Here is a 17304-nt window from a genome sequence, read left to right on the forward strand (position 1 = left end):
TTGCTTCAGTACTAGTTTTTTTCTGAGTAAGATAGAGTGGATTATACTGATTAAATGTATGAAATAGTGGCATGCTCTACCCCATGACATTCAATAAAAAACGTGTTTTGGAAGTAAATAAAATACATTAATAAGATATTCCATTCAATCCTGAGAGGTACATGTGTACATCAATTAATATAGTGCAATAAGACCACTAAAATGCTTTCACAAGTGAATGAAACTTGGCTAGTCCATTAAGTATTAATATTATAGAACAAACATTTATCAGATAGAATATGGTCCTTTGAGGAAAACACTTATAATATTTGGAAATCTTGCTTTTCTGTGCATCTTTATCATCATCTTTTGGCTAACACAATTGCAAGCTGGCAATTTTTAATAATATTTTGTAAGTATAGGCAGTCCCCGAGTTACGCGGATCCGACTTATGTCGGATCCATACTTACGAACGGGGCTTTTCTCGCCCCGGAGGATGCGGGCGGCGGGACCACCCAGACGCGCCGAGGTCCTGCCGCCCGTGTACTCCGGGGCGAGAAAAGCTGCTCCGCGTCTCCCTGGTCTGCTGGGGGGAGGCCTCCAGCACACCAGGGAGATGCGGAGCAAAGCCGCGAAAGATGCGGGCGGCGGGACCGCCCAGACGCGCCGCTGTCCTGCTGCCCAGGTCCTCCGCATCTCCCTGGTCTGCTGGGGGACCCAGCAGACCAGGGAGACGCAGAACAAAGCCGCGGAGGGACCGCTCAGGCGCGCCGCGGTCCCGCCCGGGTCCTCTGCGACTTTGCTCCACGTCAGACCCGGGCGCTGGCACTGTGGTGCATCTCGGTCCCGCCGCCCGTGTCTCCATGGTCTACTGGGAGGGGGCGCAGCTAGTGCACCCCTCCTCCCCCCCTGCAGACCAGGCTTTTGTCGCGGACGCCTGTGGTAGAGCAGGTGGGGCGCTGCCGGTTGGTCCCGGGGCGCCGCTCCTCGGCGCTACTGGACCAACCCGGCAGCACCCCAGCTGCTCTGCCCCAGGCGTCCCCAAGTCAGCCGCTGCTGAAACTGACCAGCGGCTGACTACAGGAAGCCCGAGGCAGAGTTGCTCTGCCCCGGGCTTCCTGGAATCAGCCGCTGATCAGTTTCAGCAGCAGCTGACTTGGGGACACCTGGGGTAGAGCACCTGGGGTGCTGCCAGGTTGGTCCCCGCAGCGCTGAGGTGCGGCGCTGCGGAGACATACCGGGCAGCGCCCCAGCTGCTCTCTCCCAGGCGTCCAGATTGAGCTGCTGTTGAAACTGATCAGCAGCTGATTCCAGGAAGCCCGGGGCAGAGAAACTCTGTAGTCAGCCTGTAGTCAGCCGCTGGTCAGTTTCAGCAGCGGCTGAATCTGGACGCCAGTTCCGACTTAAGTACAAATTCGACTTAAGTACAAACCTACAGTCCCTATCTTGTACGTAACCCGGAGACTGCCTGTAGATAGCACCGCCACACTAATGGAAATTTAGAATCGACTATGCTTAGACTTAGATGTTCATAATTTTATATCATTTAAACACCACCTCATATCAACAAAATCAGCTGAAGAAAAATATTTACCTTGAGAGAGAATAAATCTGGAAAGAGTTACTGAACAGTTCAGCCATAAAAATGACACTGCTTTTTCAAATTATAGTTAACTTATTGTTGGCATCAATTATAGAATAGAATGTAGATTTTTATACCTAAATTTACCATCTACAGCTTTATAGTCTAGAGTTGTTAGGTACATTTGGAAGAAATATTTTGAACTAACATTTTATTCATTATATGTCTTATAATTGTTTTTAAACAATTACATCTTCTGCCCAATGGGTGTACTCAGGATAGGGGGTTTGGTCAGCTTTAATCTGCTCAAATCTCTTCATAAGACATATTTCCAATATTTAATTTAAGCAAAATACTGAATTAATTAGCTGAAATTTTTACTTATAGTCATCCTTAAGAGAAAACACAAGTTAATTATATTGTCTTACAATGGCTGTATGCTACCTTAATGAAACCGAAAAGATTACTCAAAATATCTGAAAATGTTTTTATGGAATAATCTGGGGTAACTATCCCTCTCATCAAGTTAGTAAATTCATGGAGGTTGGTCAATTGCGTGTATGTTAATGCAAGTTAACATTAATGTTCACCAATAATACATACACAGTTCTCCAGTCTGTTCATACTAAATAAAGAAATATTACTTTCTATCAGTGCTAAATATTTCCCAAACTATCCAATTTGTCTTCTCAGAGTGAGATTGTTTTAATACTGGATTTTAATGTAGAACCTAGAAAAATGGTATGAAAATGTATGAAAACCTTCTTTGAATTCCATGTGTATAATAAATATAGTAACCACCAAGACAGATATTTGTTTTATTGTTTTAATCCTGGTTATTAGCCAGGTTAAGGAGGAAAAGTAGAGCTATGTTTTTAAAACCACAACATATTTACAGTGATTTAGTTAATTGACATGGAATTATCCATAAAAAAAGTTTTAAAGCAGCATTTTCATTAATAAGACAGATAATTTGCTCACTAAAATATGTTAGTGTTTGGACTGAAGGCATGAAAGGTTTGACAAAAAAAAGATTAACAATGTAGGACTTCAAGGTTACTTAATACTTGGTGATTTCCTTTAAAAACTCCCAGATATGACACAATAGGATGGATTCAGAATGCTCCCTTCAGTCCACCTGTCCACCTACAAATGAACTAAAATGAATGTCTTAGTATGGGTGTTTCTAAACTACATCCCTCTGTCGGCAGGGACATTGCTATTGCAAATGAAGTGGGGATTTAAATATCCCGCGCTTCATTTGAATAGAAATGGTCGCCACTTTTTGCTGCCGCGGCACTTTGCCAGCAAAAAGCAGCAGTCTAGAAGGGGATCGGTCGACAAGAAAAGCCTTTTCCGACCGATCCCTTATGCCTCGTGAAATGAGGTTTGCAGGATCGGTTGGAAAAGGCTTTCCTTGTCAACTGATCCCTGTCTAGACTGCTGCTTTTTCTCGGCAAAGTGCCGCCTTGGCAAAAAGTGGTGGCCATTTCTATTCAAATAAAGCACGGGATATTTAAATCTCCACTTCATTTGCAATAGCGATGTGCCTAATCTACATCCCTCTGTCAGCAGAGGGATGTAGTTTAGACACAGCCTACATATCCAGAGGTATCTGTTCATGTAACGAAGCAGTAGCCTTGCATTTATGTAGAACTGAATTGCCCTTCAGTTAACAGTAGACTATTGGAAATTCTCATTAAAATAATGGCTTAGAATGACATCCACATACAACCAGTGAACTTGATGTGTGCTTCAGCTTCAGAAAGTCACTTTGCAAAATAGAGAGTTATTGTGTCCATTCTGCCTGTGATGGCTACATTAAGGGAATCAGGTCAGATTAATCATTCACTGGAGTCTACAAAATCGAAAGTCTGCCCTTCCCTGTCCCCTATCCAGGGCTTTCTGCTGCTCCTCTCCAAGTTAGCTTCCTGTTTGGGCCTCCTTGCTGCTCTCTGGACTTGTTGCTGGTCTTGAGGCTGTCACAGAACAAGTCCTGTGGACTGGAGGAATGTAGGCTGTTGGAAGTGAGGCAAGGCCTTCGGGGTAAGTTCTGATGCAGGAGCTACTCCCATAGCAGCAGCAACATCAGCTGCCCCATTGTCAACTCCACTTTGACCCTGATGCCTCTCCATCATGATGTGGGGGTGGCAGATGAGGCCTGATTTGAGTGAGTGGTGTTGCAACCTTGTGCAGAGGGATAAAACATCATTCAGCTTGGTTCTCTCCATGGGTTGGCCCTTACTACCTAGTTAACCTAATTGTTAATCCAGACCTGAGGGGTGAGTTTAATTGCTAATATATGACTTTTGGCTCCCATAATTATCATAATTGGTTCTGCATTGTCCTCAGATAACACAGAGACCTTGGACTGAATGGACGAATGGCACTAATTTATATATTTCTATTAAATCCTATTTGTGCCAGCAAAGCTTTGGAGAAGATTAGCCTATTACAAGCTGTGCAGAATGAACAGTCAAAGTCTTGCAAGGTCCTAGTTTTTGCAAAAGTAAGAGCATTAAGAAGAGTAAAATTTGTGCTCACCCATTGTGCTATCAGCATAATGTAGCACCATGTGGAATTACGGGATACCAGGATATACAAGCCCTTCCTTTGAGTTATTGTATTTCCATAGTAGTTTCTTTCTTCCATGTGTGTGAGCCACTCTTAAAACTCTTTTACTGATTGCTGCTATTAGTAATTTAATATTCCATAATGTTTAACTATTTTGTATAGAAGGAAATTCCAGATATATACTGCTTGTGCTGTTCCTTCTTTTCAGTTAGTTTAGATTGATTACTCATTGTTCTTGGATTCGACAATAGCTCAAAAGCCTTGGGAAGAAAGGATGTTGTTTAGGGGTTAAAATATTAAGCCAGGAGTCAGAACTGTTCATGGTGGTACTTTGCAGAGATATGAGTCTTACTGCAGTTGATGAATGTTTACAAATTGCTTTCAGATGCTCGGTGGGAAATAGCATAGTAAAAATGTGTTGCATCCTGAATGGAAGAGTGTGTTAGGAAGAAAATACAGAGAGAACCGTTCATTTAAGAAGCTGAACAGAACTTTATCATACCAGACCTTTATTGCTGTAAGACTGAGACAAGCACAATAACTTCTCCTACTCTTTCACTGCCCCAAGTAGAATTCTCCTATCTATAATCAGCCTTCTGAGTCTTGATTTTCCATTCAATATCTTTGGTTATTTAGTTGTATTGTTGTGATGCCTGACAGCCCCAGTCATGGAGCAGGACCTGATTGTACAGTCAGTCCCCGAGTTACGCGGATCCGACTTACGTCGGATCCACAGTTACGAACGGGGCTTTTCTCGCTCCAGAGGACTGGAGCGGCGGGACGCCCAGATGCTCTGCAGTCCCGCCGCCCCCATCCTCCGGGGCGAGAAAAGCTGCTCCCCGTCTCTCTGGTCTGCAGGGAGACCGGGAGTAAAGCCGCGGAGCACGCCCGGGCTGTCCCGCTGTGGGCGTGCTCCGCGGCTTTGCTCCCCGTCTACCTGGTCAGCAGACCAGGGAGACAGAGCAAAGCCGTGGAGGATGCGGGCAGTCCCGCCACCCGCGTCTCCCTGGTCTGCTGCGGGGGGGGGGGGTGCAGCTAGTGCCCCCTCTCCCCCCCCCCCCAGCAGACCAGGCTTTTCTTGCCTACGCCTGGGGTAGAGCAGCTGGGGCGCTGCTGGGTTTGTCCCTCAGCGCCGCTCCTCGGCGCTACTGTACCAACCCGGCAGCACCCCAGCTGCTCTGCCCCAGGCGTCCTGATTCAGCCGCCGAAGAGCGGCGCTACTGGAGCAACCCAGCAGCACCCCAGCTGCTCTGCCCCAGGCGTCCCCAAGTCAGCCGCTGCTGAAACTGACCAGGGGCTGACTACAGGAAGCCAGAGGCAGAGTTGCTCTGCCCCAGGCTTCCTGGAATGAGCCGCTGATCAGTTTCAGCAGCAGCTGACTTGGGGATCCCTGGGTTTCTTAAGTTGAATCCGTATGTAAGTCAGAACTGGCGTCCAGATTCAGCCGCTGTTGAAACTGATCAGTTTCAGCAGCGGCTGACGCCAGTTCCGACTTACATACAGATTCAACTTAAGAACAAACCTATAGTCTCTATCTTGTACGTAACCCGGGGACTGCCTGTACTAGATGCTGTACAAAGAATAAAAGTTAGATCATGCATCAAAGAAGCTACAATCTAGCGATTCATTGGGCTTATCTGACTATCCTGTCCAACACTATGGCCAATTAAGGGGGAAAGTCTCAGACATGATTAAGAGCTAAGTTTGTTTCATCATATCCTAGTACCTGGTTTCATTCTTTTTATTTTCTTCCTGGGTCATTTCCCAGCCTCCCACCCTCGACCCCCTTACTTGTCAGAAGGCAAGAGCCACAAGGAAGAGTTTCCTGCAGTGTCTTAAGTTGGAAATCTAATTCCCATCTTAACACCCCTTTGAACAAACACTGTCATTTAAAAATGCTTCTAGAATTTGAATTTTGCTGTGCTCTAAGTAAATGGTAGTATTGAAAACACTACAACATTTTGTAGACTTCTGTAAAATTCTGTTTTCCAGAGCATGTAGACCAAGTTTCTCTGTCCCTTTAAAATAAATTAAGCTCTTAAAATATTTAATAATGCCTTCTCTGTTTAATTAGTAGCCTTTTTACAATACAGGGATTGAATATTTTCCTCCTGCTTTATTGTGAGTGATCTATTTATGCTTCCTAGAATTTTTTTACTAATTTTTTCAAATTTAATCTATCAGTTAAACTCCTATATCTTTCTCCCGCTCATTGTTTTGTCGTGATTAGCTATATTACCCTTTCTTATTTTTGTCCCTAGATTTCTTATCATACATCTGTGTAGGCTGAATTGGCGAAATCATTAATCTGCTTATGTTTCTAGTCTGATGAATTAATATTATTTCTCCCAGAGAAGCAGAATTGTCAGTTCATGAATTTCAAGGTAATCAGTTTTTAAAAGCTGTCCTTATTTTGTATTTACTATTTCATCTCCACATTTATTTTATAAGGAAATTTCACAACATTTTGTATGTTCTTTCTTCTACATTTTTGATATATTACAGTAATAAATTCCTTATAACCCTGACACTAGACTGGGCACTTCCTTCCATCTTGAGTTACTTCCACACAAATGCAGGGTACTTGAAAGAACTGAATCATCCATGTTTTTCTGTTAAACTAAATAAATTAGTTTCCTAAATATAGGGAGACAGCTAAATGGAAGGTTAATAATCATAGAATACTAGAACTGGAAGGGACCTCGATAGGTTATCAGAGGTCCCTTCCTTGTAGCTGAGGTTAGCTACATCATTGCAAACAGATATAGAGGCAGCTGGCCATAGACAGAAATTCAAAGTGTAAAGCTTTATTAGGTCCCAGGTGCTGCTGTGTTGCTAGTACCTCCCCAGTCTTTCTAAGAAGATTTAAAAACATGAACGGGATATTTTCCTGGAGGATAGCTGAGTAATATTGCTGTTAAAACTTGTCCTTGCCCAGCCAGGAACTCCCTCATACAAACTACTTTCCTTAACTGCAAGAATGCCAGCTGCAGAGAGGTCTCTTTGGAAGCAGCATGGTTGTGAGAGGAGGGTAAGTCCTCTCAGATCAACAGTTTTTTGCTTCCTGAAATGAGTTTTCTGCTTCTTTCATCTCCTCCATAGAAAAAAATGGAAAGGGAAAGCTGGCTTTACCTTTTTGTGTAGATTTTTTTTCTTGTTTTTTTTATCACAAACATTTTCAAAGTCCCCCAAACTGTGCCCATTTTTTCTTCTCTGTGGTCTCTTGGTTTGCTAAACATGATCTCCTATTAAGCCCAGTTCTGGACTTATTGAAATTAATGGGAGTTTTTCCATGGATTCCATGGTGTGAGCAGGATACGGCCTGGGGGCATATTCTCTACTGCCTTGCATCCGTGTGTAGTCAGAGACTATTTTTGCAAAGTGAGTGTAACACACTGCCCCTGTGTGAGCTGCAAGAGAATTCTGTGACATGTAATGTCCATTATTCACTCATTTTGTATTGATGTAAATGGAAGCACAGAGAGCAAGGGAATGAAGAACTAGGCCCCTAATGAATCTTTGCTGACTGTCATAATTTAAATCAATGCAGGGATCTTCGTCCCCCCCCTCCCAATTAATATTTCAAATATTCTATATAGTACCCTCTGTTTTCTAATTCACAGCACATGAAAACGAGGTCTCAAGTGCAGACCCATGAATTCCATTTTAAATAGGCTCTAAAAAGTTTAATTGGATGTTGCATGTGAAAACATGAAACAGGGTTTAAAATTAGCACTGACCTGGTGTCCATTATGGAATTAATTTTCAAAAAACAGCATGAGTGGGGGTTCCAACCTTTTTGTCTCTCACTGATGTGCTCACTTAGAAATATGGAATACTCTGAATTGTGAGAAGAATAGAGATCACTAGATGGAAAAAACCCACTAAGGCTTCATTTGGTTACTTATAAAATTGTTGAACGACCTCAGTTGGGAAGATCATGAATAGCAAGGTTAAAGGCATCTATTGCTTTTTCAGCAGACTGCTGAACATCAAACCTTAAAAGGATTTTCAAAACCTTAAGGGCTGGAATGAACTATTTAGGGGCTTACCTATCACCTGAGGACTTGCACAGCAAGGGCGCCATTTATTGGGGGCCTAGGGCAACAGTAGCCCCCCTCCCGAGTTTGAATCCCTGGATTTCATTCTTGAGGTCTGCTTAAAGCTGCATGCCCTGACTCCAAAGGCAGTTCTTAACTGCAGTAGAGTGTGAGCTGCTTGCAGCTTTGCCTTTGGGGCAGGGAGTTTGTTATTAAAAGAGGGAGGCAGCTGATTAAGAATAATGAAAGGCTAGTCACATTGACAGGTGCTTAAAAGTTGGGGAAAGGGGTGAGAAGAGTAGCAGGGAGTATTGTGCTGCTGGGATTTGAATTTGGACCAGTACTGTCAAACTAAGGTTGCCAGGTGTCCGGTTTTGAACCAAACAGTCCAGTATTTGAGCTTTCTGTTTGGGAAACAAATTGAGAAAATATAAATGAGAAAATATAAATGTCCGGTATTTTCTAACTAAGATGTAACGTAGATTATGATGTAATGTCAAGTGTGTCCGGTATTTTTGTTGAAACCATCTGGCAACCCTATGTCAGACTTTTAAATGCTTCAGGGGGAAGCCGAGTTAATCTGTACAGGATAAACTTAAAACACAAAAACTGGTTTGGTAGCACTTTATAAATTAACAAACGTACAGATGGTATCATGAGCTTTCCTGGGCACAGCCCACTTCTCCAGATGACCGGTCTGTCATCACTCAAGAAAGAGATCTTGGAATCGTTGTGGATACTTCCCTGAAAAGTCTGCTCAAGGTACAGTGACAGTCTAAAAACTGACAGAGTTTTGGGAATTATTATGAAAGGAATAGATAAGAGAGAAAATATCATATTTCCTCTATATAAAGTCATGATATGCCCACATCTTGAATACTGTATGCAGATTTGATCAATCCATCTAAAAAAAAGATTCAGAGGGTAGTTGTTTCATTTTTTTAAGTTTAAAAAAAGATATTGGATTTTGAAAAGGTATAAAAAGGACAACAGAAATGATTAGGGGTAAGGAATAGCTTCCATATGAGGTGAGATTAACAAGACTGGAATTTTTCAGCTTGGGAAAGAAATGTCTAAAGGATCGGGATTATGTTAGAGGTCTAGAAAATCATGAGTGGTGTGGAAAAATAGAATAAGAAAATGCTGTTTATTCCTTCACTAACACAACACAAGAATTAAATTTATAGACAGCAGATTTAAAACAAATTATTTCTTCAGTCAGCCTGTGGAACTCTTTGCCAGGAGATGGCGGAAAGGCCCAGACTGTAACAGGGTTCCAATAAGAACAAAATAAGTTCAAGAAGAATAGGCCCATCAATGGCTACTAGCCAGAATGGGCAGGAATAGTGTCCCTAGCTTCTGTTTGTCAGAACCTGGGAGTGGGCGACTGGATGGATCATTTGATGAATGCACTCTTTCCCCCCCCCCCACCTCGTTCATGCCTTCTGAAGTACCCATCATTGGCCACTGTTGAAAAATAGGATACTGAGCTAAATGGACCATTTGTTTGTCCCAATATGACCATTCTTATCTTAATATAGAGCCCAAATATATCTGCCCCCTGTTGTAACCCACTAGACCCCACTCCATTTCCAGAGCTGAGCCCAGGAGTCCTGACAGTGTGTGTCTTTCTTTCTCTCTCTGCAGTTAGTAAGTAAGAAAGTAAGACCATATATTACAATTTTAAGGCTAACCAGTGACTTGTAACCTATACATTTTCAGCACGGCATTTCAGCAGAACCCCGGATCAGCTGGGGACTCTATCTATCTGATAGAGGCAGCAACGGGGGGGGGGGGGGGGGGGGAAATTGACTAGTTGACTGACTAGCCGATAAACATTAGCTTATCGGATAGTCCACTAGTCTTTAACATCCCTAGTATTAACAACACACAGGGGCGGCCCGTGAGCCTAGGCGAACTAGGCAGTTGCCTAGAGCGCCGCTGCTCCGGGTGCCCAATGATGACATCACGGGGCGCCCCGTGATGACATCCCGGCCATACAGGCGGGTGTGCCAATTGTGCCGCCTGCCTGGGGCGCCAGCTGCCGCAGCCGTCCTCAGGCTACTCCTGACAACACACAACCCACGATCACAACATAAAGCAGTGAAACAAACACACACACATGCCACGCATAAAGTTTAATTTTTGCAATACAGAATTGTATAATTTTAGCTTACATTAAGTAGATAATTATGCTGAACTAGCTAGCTTTGGGGGGGAAAGGAAATGATCAGAGCTGGGATCAAAAAGAGACCATGATTTGAATCTGCAAGTGCAAATCCTTGTTGGTTGGGTTTTGATTTTGCAAAATCAAATCTAGGTTACCTTTTATCTGAAACATCACGTTCAATCGTGGATGGAAATTGGCTGGAGGTTTTGGTTTTGTCTCTGAAGTCATAACACTTTGAATCTTCGTAGTGCAATTGACTGATCCTGTCTAAACAGTCTGTCAGGGTACGTCTAGACTACATGCCTCTGTCGCCAGAGGCATGTAGATTAGGCTACCAGACATAGGAAAATGAAGCGGCGATTTAAATAATCGCCGCTTCATTTAAATTTACATGGCTGCCGCGCTGAGCCGACAAACAGCTGATCAGCTGTTTGTTGGCTGAGCGCGATAGTCTGGACGCGCGGGTGTCGACATCAAAGGCATTTGTCGACCACCCAGGTATGCCTCATCCCAGGAGGCATACCTGGGTGGTCGACAAATGCCTTTGATGTTGACACCCGCGCGTCCAGACTATTGTGCTGAGCCGACAAACAGCTGATCAGCTGTTTGTCGGCTCAGCGTGGCAGCCATGTAAATTTAAATGAAGCAGCGATTATTTAAATCGCCGCTTCATTTTCCTATGTCTGGTAGCCTAATCTACATGCCTCTGGCGACAGAGGCATGTAGTCTAGACGTACCCTCAGTATTAATATGGGATTTATAGGTGACAAGTCACCATGCTATATTGGTATATCTACATAGATTTCTCTGGATTTCCTAGACTTGATGGATTGCTTTTTGTGAGGAAAAAAATCACCATCACTGTAAATCCATCTTCCTTCACAGCAGATATAGTCTACTTTGTTCTATGTCCAGGACTCTCATTGACTGACACAGTGCAGGCCTACAGTGTTGTGAATGCAGCATGTTCAGCTCCAGGGGGAGGGGTAGAGGTGGGAGGAATGCCTCAAGTAGCTTAACAGCAATTCATCTCACCATTTGAACAGTGACATTAACATACTCCATAGGGAGACCAGCTAATCCTACTCATTCAGGATAATGGTGTTTTTGATCTGAGGCTTCATGGGAGCAGTGGGAGGGATATGGGGGCATTCTCAAGATTTCATTAAGGATATGGCAGACACCTCCCCCGCTCGGTCGGGAGCTTGGGGCTTGCTCACAGATCCTACTGTACTAAATACACCAGAGACAGAAACATTTTAAGAAAAAACAGCCCTGAATTGTGTTTGTACTGATTTATGTACATATCATTTACTGTACATATTGATTTATCAGATAACTGTGAGCTTGGGAAAACACTTCTATATTGCCCAAAGCAAGACTGATCACAGTCAAGGAGTATTTATGGGCTCTTATTTCATAGAGTAGCAATAACCAGTGATTTGCATGTAGTCTCAGGGTGGTAGTAAAAGAATAATACTTTATAAAAAGTATTGCACACCTCCCACTCAGTGACAGCACTCATCAGTTCCCTCTTGCCAGAAAGTGCATTAGCTTTGTGTTCAGATGTTTCTGAATTATTTCAGGAAATTTTTTCAGCCTTTCTGAGCAATATTCCCTCATTTTTTCCAATCCACATGAAGAGTAAATTTTGTTGTGTGTACCAAGGCATGTGTGAATAAGCACCCCCACTAGAAACACATGCTGCCAGTTGTTGCCAGCTGTGGGCGCACTGCTAATTAGCTGGATGGCATTTGAATCTCTCCTTGGCGGTGGCTACTCAAGCGCACAGTTAAAGTAGTGTCTAGACTACACAGTTCTTCTGGAAAAATTTGCATAGCTTTTTCCGCTTCTTTTTTCAGAAGAGGCTTTTTGGACATTTGGCCCATCTACACTGGGCCAAATGTTGGGGAAAAAAACCTTTTTCAGAACATCCCTTCTTCCTTGTAAAATGAGGTTTACAGGGATGCTGAAAAAACATGTCTGCTCTTCGGAAAAAAATTTTGTTCCTTGGACACAGCAGAGTTTTTCTGGGATACCTCCGATTTCTCAGAAAAACTCTGCAGTGTAGACATAGCTTTAGAAAGAACGCTGTTTCTGAACAGAAATGTGAGTCTCAGACTTCATGCTGGATTTCTATGTAAACTTTAATGCATCTTTATCCCCTTCCTGAAATGTCACAAAGCTAACGTTTCTGCTAAGTCATTGTCCAACACACACAGGCATTCACAGAGATAGTTAGAGTTGCATACTATATGTTCACTTAGGTGACCTCGTTAGCTTTTGTAACCCTTTGAGGCTGGGTGCTGCTATTGCTCATGCAAGAGAAAGGGATGGTATTGTGGCTAAGGCACTAGTCTAGGACTCAGCTCTCGTTCTCTTTTTGACACAAACTTCTGTAGTGACTTTGGGCCAGTCATTTAGGCCTTGCTTATGCTTGCGATGGCATAGGGTAGGGTAGAGTAGTTACATGCCACACTGAGAAGCAGACTGTGTCCATATTTACTGGGTTTGAAAGGCTCTGGAAGCAGGGAGGCAGAGGGTTACGGTTCAGGCAATGGGTTAGAGCTCTGCTAAAAATGGCATACAGATGGTCAGCACTGCTTGGGAGTTCAGAATCACGTAGAGTGTATTCCCTAAGGTAGGGGTGGCCAACCTGTGGCTCCAGAGCCACATGTGGTTCTTTAGAAGTTAATATGTGGCTCCTTGCATAGGTATCAAATCCAGGGCTGGAGCTACAGTTGCCAACTTTCCACTGGACCGGAAGGTGCTCACTGTTCAACCCTCAGCTCTGCTCTAGGCCCTTTTCCCCCAAAGATCCTGCCACTTCCTACCCTCTCCACTGAGCCTGTCATACCCATGCTTCCCCTCTTTAGTGTGTCCCACTGAAAAAGAGCTGATCACAGTGGGCAGGAGGAAGAGGAGAAGGAGGAGCTGATCGGTGGGGCTGCCAGTGAGCGGGATGTACTGAGAGTGGTGGTGGGGAGATGATCATTGCTGGTGACATGTAACTGTTGCTCTTTGGCAATGTGCATTTGTAAATTCTGTCTCCTTCTCAGGTTTAGGTTGGCTACCCCTGCCCTAGGATTCAGGTGTGTAGGACCATATACTTGCCTAAGCTACGACTTACCATCTACACTGCTATTTCTACCTGTGTTAGGTGGATGTGCAGTTAGGGTTGCCAGATGGTTTAACCAAAAATACTGGATCTCCCCCCCCCCCCCCCCAAAAAAAAAGCCACCGGGAAAAAATTCTGTTGAGTAAAAAAAAAAAGGGGGGGGGGGAGGACCAAAGTTGTTGAGAGAAGGGGAAAAAAAGGGGGGGGGGACCTGACAGGCAGTTATCAAGCAAAAAAACCACAAAAAAACAAACATGGGCCCTTTAAGAAGAGACTTTTTTCCAGCAGCCATCTTGTTTTTCTGCTCCAGCCACAAGACTGGAACCAGGTAAATGGGGAGGAGGGTGGGAGGACCTGGCATGGTATCCAGGGGGGAGTCTGGGGGCTGAGTCCAGTTTCTGAGTGTGTTTTAGGATTGTCAGGTGTCCGGTATTTTCACCTCCTGGCAGGGAAAAAAATCAGAAAATACTGGACATTTTAGGTGTCTGGTATTTTCTGAATTTTTTTTACTGGCCAGGAGGCAAAAATACCGGATAGTCCGGGTCAATACCGGACACCTGGCAACTCTATGTGCAGTATCTGTACTCTACATGCTGCCATAAAGCTCTGTGTCTAAATCCCCATCTGTAAATTGGAGTAGTAACATGTTTCTTTGCCACATGGGATATCTGAGTCTAAATCCTAAAATGCTTGAGGAATTCAGATAGAGGCAATGGGGGCTATATAAGTACCTAAGTAGTACATAAGGAATGGCCGAAGAGGGTTTTAGTGAATTAGAGTGAAAATCATGTCCTCATCCACTAAGTTTGAGCACATGGGTTTGAGTATATGATCTGCCTACAATAAGAACAAATTAAAATACTGCAATCCAAATGAACTATGAACATACTCCCAAGGGCACTTTGCCATTGTAATGTGAACAGTTATTATCACCTTTACTCATTTTATATAATTCATATTAATTAAAGCTGAGAGTTTCTGGATTCCAGTATTATTCAGTGTTTTCTAGCAGATGGAAGGGGATCTGTACAGACTGGTAGAGAGTTCACTGTACCTATGAATAAACCTTAATTAAGATCTAATAATACTGCACATAGTGGGGATTTATCATTTTGGTAATTTTTCCTCTGCAGCACAGAAGATAATACAAAATTGCATATGTTATCTTTGTTTTTATAACAAGTAATTTGTTCAAGGTTGGGTTTTTTTTATTTTTTTTTGCCGTACTACTCCCTCTCCCGATTTTTCTATGTACATGTTAAGTGCTTGCCACAAAAAAAAAAAAAAAAAAAAAATGCTTTTCTTTGCCTTAGACAATAGATCTGATTTACATCATTGGTATTATATTTTTAAGTGCATAGGAAAAAATGCTAAACGGGCTAAGGCTTTTATAAAAATGAAGGCTGCAAAAAATTACTTCATCATGCAAAATGGTTGCCAAAAGTCATGTAAGCGCCTAATTCCCTGACATACATAATAAATTTAAAAAAAGACCTTTTGATTCTAGTTAGAGTTAGCATCTGGACTTATATTGGTTCATCTCTTTTAAGTGCTTAAATCTTTTCCACCAAATGGGTTTAATCGCATAGGAATAATAACATGGGGTTAGAGAATTATTTAGCAAGAGAACTAGGTGAAAGTATACCAAAGTGTCCTGATCAGGAAAACAAACAAACAAATTCTGAAGTTTAAAAATATCAATTGCTTTTGTGGTCATTCTGTTGAGTATTTGGAGTTCACAGAAACTGCTTTGAGCTCACCAAAACCCCTTTAAAAAACCCACAATTTTCTATTGACTGTCATTGCTCCTTTTAATCTCTTGACTGTCAAAATGGTTAACATTTAAAATAGTATTTTCCTTGGAGGGAGAGTTGAAGTCATTTCTTGGAGGTGGTAGAGGGAGCGGAGCTGTCTTCAAATATCCTGAAAGTTGTGGTGCTGGTGGCAGTATTTAGATAACTGTCCTGAAAATATCATTTGTGCCAGTTAAGACTCAGATAAGAAAAGGGAGAGGTTACTACAAAGATAGGTTTCTAAAGAATGTTGTGAATATGGAGATTACTTAAAACCCATCAATTAAAACTTGTTTTGCAGTGCAGATGTATGTATACTGCCAAAGTGGTCTGACTTGCATAGTTTCAGTTGGACAAATTGAGAGATGACAAGTGTAAGTTACAGGTCAGTACTTGACTATAGAGTCTAAGGCTTCATCTACACTAAAAATATGCCCATTTCCATCAATAAACGGGCAGCCTCTGAAGTAACTGCATCTGTATAAGGTCAAGTATAGTTAAGGGGGCACAGTTTATGCCAGTGGAGCTTGACCCAGTTTCAGACAGGTAACTGGTGCAAGTCTTACCTTTTTTTTGGTCTATAATTAGGAGCATGTGTAATGCTGACAGGTGCAACCAAACCTGGGATCTCCAGATTTTACTGCATGAGCCTCTACAGCATGAGCTAAAAGCCAGCTGGCTCTCAGCTAAGGCTGTGTAGAACAATCACATTCTTTCTCTCTGAAAGTGGTCTAAGTGCCACTATATGAGACAGTGAACTAGGGATGTCAACATATAGTGAACTCGCAGACTGACTCCCACCTGCCACCTTGTACTACTGTGTGGACTATAGGTTTAAAATGAGGCAACTGTAGGGGGACACTGAGCAGAGAACCTCAGACAGCGCCCGCTGCTACTCAAAGCTGTCCAGGGAGCCAGTGGATGCCATCCTGTGGAACTCTGCCGGGATGCGTGACACTAGGCAGGAGCGGAAATAGGCCCAGCAGTCACAGAGCACCCCCTACAATGTGCTTGCAGCGAGTGAGTGCTATGGGCCTTGCACCAGCATAGGGAGGCCTCTATAGCTCTGTCCCAGTCACTTACTTGCTGGTTAGAGAGTAAGTATGGGAGTTGTCTCTGGGTATGGGAGTTGTTCAGTAGCACTCCATGGCTCGGGGGTATTCCTTCTCCTTGCAGCCCTTGCCAGAGGTTGGTGCTTCAGTGGGCCAAGAGTTCAGCCACCTCTGCATCTTGTACACAGATGTCTTTGGGGTCATTGGCTATTCACGGAGTCCCCTTCAGCCTTGTGGTCAGCAATGTTAGTCCTACCTCCCCTTAATTTTCAGCAGCTGTTTAAATAAATATGGATAAATGTAAACAAATCATTCTAAATAAAAACAGGTATTAATTGATACAATTAGGGAAAAAATGGATTCTGCTACACCTCTCTCTAAAGCCACCATATATTTTTTTCTTACCTAGTGTTGTTTGCAATACGGGATTTGAAATAACTCATTGTAATTACTACAGTAGGACCCCTGAGTTAGAACACCTTGGGAATGGAGGTTGTTCGTAATTCTGAAAGGCTCCTAACTCTGAGCAAAATGCTATGGTTGTTCTCTCAAAAGTTGACAATGAAACTTTGACTTAATACAGCTTTTAAACTTTATTAAGAGGAAGAAAAATGTTGCTTTCCCTTTTTTTAGGCATTTACATATGTTGCAGGTTTTTTCTTAAATCAGAGGTGAAAGTAAGCAGGTGCGCAGCTCCAGCAAGAGCTGTGAGATGCGTCAAAAACCATCAGGGAGTTATTTAAAGAGCTGGCAGGGACCCAGGTTGTGATAGGACAGTACCTGTGAGAATTTGAAGGTACTTTCACCCATTTTTAATCCTTGCTGCCTGATCTCAAATGAGTTGAGTGGCTGATTGGGCAGTTCATAACTCTGAGGTAGTACTGTATTTCTTTGGCTATGTCAAGCACTGTGATGTGCGAACTCTTTGACATATAGGCTATGTCTAGACTACAAAGGTAAGTTGGAACAAGATACACAAATTGCATATCTTTTTCC

At 42.9% G+C, this 17304-nt stretch overlaps 1 protein-coding gene across 2 annotated transcripts in view; it reads left to right on the forward strand.

Annotated features, from left to right (window-relative positions):
- RAPGEF5 (Rap guanine nucleotide exchange factor 5) overlaps positions 1-17304 on the forward strand; it is a 215368-nt gene that overhangs the window by 105083 nt on the left and 92981 nt on the right. The gene's annotated exons all lie outside the window — the stretch shown is intronic.

This window comes from Pelodiscus sinensis, chromosome 2 (assembly GCF_052426305.1).
Source record: "Pelodiscus sinensis isolate ZL-2025 chromosome 2, ASM5242630v1, whole genome shotgun sequence".
NCBI classification, from domain to species: domain Eukaryota; kingdom Metazoa; phylum Chordata; order Testudines; family Trionychidae; genus Pelodiscus; species Pelodiscus sinensis.